At 30.2% G+C, this 6,452-nt stretch overlaps 1 long non-coding RNA gene across 1 annotated transcript; it reads left to right on the top strand.

Moving 5' to 3' along the window:
- Positions 1-2,569: 2,569 nt before the first annotated feature.
- LOC129296374 (uncharacterized) lies at positions 2,570-3,857 on the top strand. Its single transcript, XR_008589768.1, has 4 exons — positions 2,570-2,804; positions 3,413-3,512; positions 3,596-3,726; positions 3,811-3,857. It is a non-coding gene; the product is annotated as an uncharacterized LOC129296374 (long non-coding RNA).
- The last annotated feature ends 2,595 nt before the right edge of the window (positions 3,858-6,452 follow it).

The following is a 6,452-nucleotide window of genomic DNA, read 5'->3' on the forward strand; positions in this document are numbered from 1 at the left end:
AAGAATCAAGATAAGTCAAATTAATTAAAAGGATTGACTCAAGCACGCTTGGTATCCATTATTATGGCGACTAAAAGATAGCGTGATCCAATATAAGTTTTTTTTTTTTGACCAATCACTCTATAAGTTATTTACAACACGAAATAATCACGCTTAATCCCAAGTTTAACCCAATTTAATTTGATTCCTAAACCAAGGTCTTTTTCATACTAACACGGATCTTTTTCAAGACACTATTTTTTTTTCCAATTATTTTGCCTCACTATTTTACTAAATACATAAAAAAAGACTTAAATATCGGTGGGATACTTTACAGAGATTTTTATTTATGCCTTTGGGAAAGAGATAGTTCCTTGTAAGATGATACAACTACTATATGAATCCTCGTTTTCACATATATTTCAATAAAAAGCAACGTATAAAAACAAGAAATGGTGATTAGTAAGATTGAGTGGATATGTGATTTTTCTTGTAAAATTGAGAATCTCCCACTCACTATTGCTAAATTTGGGTAGGGGTATTGTCAAAGGCCTTCAACACTGTTGGCAAATGGATTCGAGAAAGGTTAAGTTATTATTATTGTTATTACTGCTGCTGCTGCTATTATTATTTATTGTGTTCGAAGCTAACAGGTTGATTAGGTATCCCGTGTGACGTATCCATCCCTCCAGTGGACTTCATTATATTGATCTTGCTATGATCTTATTCAAAAGGAATTGGTTGACTTCTCTTCTATTTAGCTGCAAGGGAACCTATTTATAGTGTGCCACATTTGCTAGCCAGACTATCACCTGATTTACGTAATGATAATCAGGATCTTACAAGAATATTAATCAAAATTATATTTTTTGAATTAATGAAATTTCAATAACTGATTATAATCCTTATTTATAATAAATTATCTTTGTTAATTGGTTTGAGATTCAAAATAAGTTTTTTTTTTTTATAAATTTTCAACTAATGCTACAAAGATATCTAAGTATCTTTTAATTGATTTTAAAGCAATAGCAAAAAAAATTATAAGTGATGACTTATAATTTACAATTAACTCTTGTAAAATTGTAACTGACGTTACAAATAATCTCAAATATATTTTATAATTTTTAAGTAATTATCTATATATTGATAAGAAAAATTATGAATGATTAGCTTGTAATTATAACTGAATTTCATAAATTATCAACTAAATTACAAATAATCCCTGATATATTTTCTTGATTTTTCAAGTGAATTGTTATGAAAATTGAAACTTCACAACTACCTTTCATAAATTTTTAAATGACATTGCAAATAATCATAAGTTATATTTTATGATTTCCCAACTAACTATTAGTATTTTTCTAATTACAAATAAGGACCAAATTTGATATTAAAATTTTAATAATTCAATATCTATAAAATATAAATTATAAATTATAATTTTTATTAATATTCTTATAAAGTTCTAATATTATTTTTTCTTTTATATTTTTTATCATCCCCTCCTACCAGCAAAGAGTTGGCGGGATAATGACAAGAATTTAGCAACTACTACGTAATCTTTGTTTTTTTTGTGTTTGTAATATAGTTTTTTAGTTGTTGATTCAAAAAATGGGTGATAAGATTTTTATTACATACCACACTTCTTTGGTCTTTAATATAAGGTGCACTTAACCAACTATGCGCTTATTAATAAAATTGTAATTGTAATTATGTCCTTAAATTGTTATTGTTAAAAATTATGTAATTTTTCAATTTTACCCTTCTTTACAATTAATAATCATATTATTAATAATCAAACATAACAAATAAACAAAGATAACATTGAAAAAATAATTAATTAATCTAATGTCATCTTACATTAATTTTTTAAAATTTATCTTATATTAAGAAGTTTAAATAAATGAGGAAATGATGCTTAATCACTAGTTAAGGGATATGAATTTCTTGTTTGAAAATGGTGGAAGGTTACATACTATTAAAATGGTCTATAAGCATATTCCATCGTTAAACTTTGATTCAGCAATTCTAAAATTTTCACATAGATTGAGCCTTTTTAGATTTCAATTGAATATAATTGATTATAAAATAATTAATTAATATAATTAATTTTAATTATAATTAAGTATGTTATAACGCAATATATTTGAATACTGTTTTTTAAATTTTTTAATAAAATTAAAAATTTATATAATTTAGTTAAAATCAATTTTAACTATGCAAGTTACCATAAAAGACATTACTTTTTAAAGTTAAATTATTAATGAATTTGTATCTAATATTATTAAATTGGTTAAATTCTATTTAACACGAATTATTGACAAATTATTTATTATTAATACGGTAAAATGAGAATCAGGTAAGCAGATAGAAAACTTAACACAAAAATCGATTTTAAGCTATTTAATCAATTATCTCATATATGCCGTTTGGGTAATACATTGTTTTCTTTTTTTTTTTTTTTGGAAGTTCCACCGAATACCTGTGCTTACCCTTGTTTTTTTTTTTTTTTTTGAGGTAAAGAATAGCAGAACTCTAGTAGGCCGAAAGCCCCATATCCCTACTTTTTTTTTTTTTAGGCCCACCTCAAATCTCCAGTTTGCATAACCCATCTCTCCGATCACCACTCGGCGAACAACGGAGTTCCGTCGTCCCCAGCGAGCTTGTCTCCCTGCTATTACGTTCCAACGATAGATAGTGCACAGATAAGACGGAGGAGTGCGAGATTGAGAAATAAACAGATAATAGACAGACAGAGAAAGAGCTGCGGAGGAATAAGCACAAGAGCAAAGAAAGCAAAGATTGAAGGAGCTGTAAATCTGGAGGTGAAATCAGTTCCTTTCTTTTATCTCTGTTTGGTGAAGTTGATATCGTGAGACTAATCTGATGGTGAAAGATCTGTGCATGTGTGACTGATTTTCCCTCACTTGTGTTGGAGTGTGTTCTGTTAAAGACAATGAATCCCTCCTTCGGTAATTTATCCTGTGTTTGAATTCTAGTGGATGGTCGTTTTTCGTTTTCCTGAATTTGTTGAAGGTAGGTAAGTTTTGGAATTGTCTTTCCCTATGAATAATTGGCCTTCTCTGTCTTGTGTGTTGGCCTTTCAGCATTCATCTATGTATACCTTTGGCTCCATACTTTGTGCTTTCTAGTTATATTTCTATGTATTCCTCCACAGGTCTTAAAAATAGATCGTGCGTGTGTATTTATTTTGTTATTTACTTTAAATATATGGTATTTGACATTAATTATGATTCATGGTTCGACCGGTCTGGTTTTCATGACATTGATTCGATTGCTCATGAATTATTCCTGATATATACTTGTTAATGAATCATTCCCACATCAGTTTCACCTCTGGAACCCATTCTTTTTCTGTCCAACTTGTTCCATAATGTTAATATCAAGTTTTGGGAAATTTTATTTGACTTAGGAGTTAAAATGAAGAATCACAGAACCACATTCCTGAATCCAGCAAAATCCAATTTGAGGAGAGCGATAGTGAACAATCTTCTTCAAGTTCCTCAGAAGATGTGGTAACTGCAAATAATTTTAATTATGAACTCTATTATCAAACCAACTTTTATAGTGAAAAGCTGCTGTTTTGATGATATAGGAGGAGGAGATAAAGCAGGAGCTGGCTGATGTAACGTTTGAGGAGTTGCAGAAAGCACGGGCTAATGGGTCACATACAATTTTTCAAAAGACTAACGTGGAGAAAAAGTCCAAGAGATCCAACAAGAATAGGTATTGTAACAGAGTAGCGATGTAATTCTTATTTCTGATGTAGGAAAAGCTTCAAAGAACTAACTATTTTCTGTGCTTCACTAGGCCAATGGAGGTCAGTTGCAAGAAGCCCGTTCCTATTCTCAGAGATGGGTACAAGCTCCTAAGAAAGTAAGTTTGTTTATCAATCCAAGTGGTGCAAAGAATTGACTTGCCAGTATTCTAAGTTCTATACTTCTATTGATATTATTCTATGTTTTATACTTCTAGCGAAGAATTGACTTTGCTGTTTTCTTAAGTATTAATTGGGGTTTCTAGCTTGTATTTTTATACTTTTAGCTCTTGCAATTGCTAGAAGTTTGCAACATTAGTTGCAGGATCTTGTAAAAGAGGATGACTTATTTCGTCCTGTTGCTTATTGTTTTTCTTACAAGCAAAAAACACTTTACTCAGTTGAACTTACTTTGTTCACCAGCATTGGTATAAACTTAAGATATGACATATGAGTTACTTGAGGTGAGGTGTATTATATGGAAGTCTTTTATGTAAATACACTGTAGTCTTCAAATTTAGGGTTGTGAATATGATATGACAGAGATAGAAAGAGAAGAGAGGAAAAGAGAGAGAAGAAAAGAATGTAGAGAGAATTCAGAGAGATAGACAGAGAAGAGAATGAGAAACAGAGAAGGACTGAGTAGTGGTGATCATTATTATTAGAATGGCGTAGGATGCAAATGTGTCGCATAGTATTTATAGGCTTCTAATCCCCTAAAGATCCTAACGTCTATATTATTTAAAATCACTGACTAACAGTAACTAACTAACAATAACAGCAACTAGTATTTCAATATTAAAATTATATAACATTGGTATGATTATTATCTTCCATGCTATCTATCTGGAGTTTCTAGTTGTATCATGAATACCTTCAACTTTGTTCAGGTTGTACGAGATCCCTAGATTTGAATCTCTGTGTGGTAAACTCGACCCTGATGGGTAAGTTTCATCTCTGAATGTTTGTTACCCGGCTTTTCCTTTGTTTTATGCTGTCTTGTACACTTGGTTGATAGATCATTTACTTTTTATCATGCTATATAGTAACATTTATCAACAGACTTTCAGGGGGAAAAAAAAATTCCTCTTTAAGTTTCATCTTACATTCTTTGTTGATAATTGTTTTTGTACTAGAATGGATATTCTGAGTGTATTTTAACTAGGGTTACTGTCATCATGTATTGTTGTCTGGTCTTTTCACTATTGTTATGAAGCTAACATCAATATTATTTTTTTTTTCTCTGGTTGTATAGTATTCTGAGGCTTCTTGTTACCTTTCAAATTCATATGAACTGTACACCTAATACTGTTTGGTCTTTCTAGTTGGAAGGAAATGACGGACTGTTTTTTCAGTGATAAACCTTTTCCATAGGTTTATAAGGTGGATATGCAATTAACAAGCATTACTTAGGAGTTTTTCTTTCCTGTTATTCATGTTTTTTGAGTTCAACTATCTTAAAATTTATATTGTCACTGCCTATGTTTTCTCTACCATTCCAGCTTTTATATGAAGTCATGGTAATAGGATTAAAGGTCATTTTATCCTTAAACTATACATGAAAAGTCACATATTTTTTAAACTCAATTATGGGTCATTCTGCCCCTCAACGTTAAAGATTCCCTCCATCATCACCTTAACGTTAAAAACACTTAACGTCCATTAGTCATTATTAGGTCCCACCGTTTTTTTAATATTTTTTTATTAGGCTAAGGGTCATTTTTACCCCTTAACTTCTATTCGAAGGGTTATTTTTACCCTTCAATTCAAATATTTCATGATAAAAAATACTAAAAAATATAATGTGGGGCCCACTAGCGGTGAGAAAATGATAGGGTGATGAGGAAGGGAATATTTAAAGTTGAGCGACAAAATTGACACATAGTTGAGTTTAGGGGTATTTGTGATCTTTCATGTACAGTTCAGAGACAAAAATGACCTTAATGCTCATTAATATTAGGGTTAAAGGGCATTTTTGCCCCTCAATTATTTGCTCCGGAGTACCTAGTATCATAAACTACTGTGGTTCAATTTCCTCTTTCAACATTTGAAAATAGTGCACTGTACACATTGTCGTTAAAAAAAGTAACTTTAACCATTAATTGATTTAAAATGTGCATAAAAGGACTTCAAAATTTTAAAAAAAGACTTAAAAAAAATACGCATTAGTAACCTATAAAAATTAATATCATCAAATTCCTAAATAATGTGATAATTTATAACTCTTTCCTCCAAAATTTAAATTTATAGCTAGCGTAAAAATTGTGTTCATTTATAAAGAACACTATTTTAAATTTGGAGTAAGACTTATAATTATCATCCTAGTTTAGGGACTCAATCGATATTAATTTTTCTTATAGGATACCTATTTGTAATTTGGTGTCATTTTCTGCAATTTTTGAGGTCATTGTTCTGTAATTTTTTGGGTAATTGAAGGTCAAAGTTAACTTTTTTAATGGTAAAGTGCTCATGCACAATTTTCAAATATTGAAGGGGAAAATTGCATCACATGTAATTTTAGAATACTAGACACTCCTAAGCAAATAGTTGAGGGGAAAAATGCCCTTCAACCCTAAATATTACACATTATTTGGATGTTTAAGGTGTTGTAGCTTAAGACTTTTAGTTGCTAGCTAATGCATAATTTGATGGGTTTTACCTTCAGCAGTAATTAACTTTTGGCTGAGGCCTTCGT

The sequence above is a fragment of the Prosopis cineraria genome, unplaced genomic scaffold, assembly GCF_029017545.1.
Source record: "Prosopis cineraria cultivar Desert tree isolate PC_DT_omini unplaced genomic scaffold, ASM2901754v1 PC316, whole genome shotgun sequence".
In the NCBI taxonomy this organism is placed as follows: domain Eukaryota; kingdom Viridiplantae; phylum Streptophyta; class Magnoliopsida; order Fabales; family Fabaceae; genus Prosopis; species Prosopis cineraria.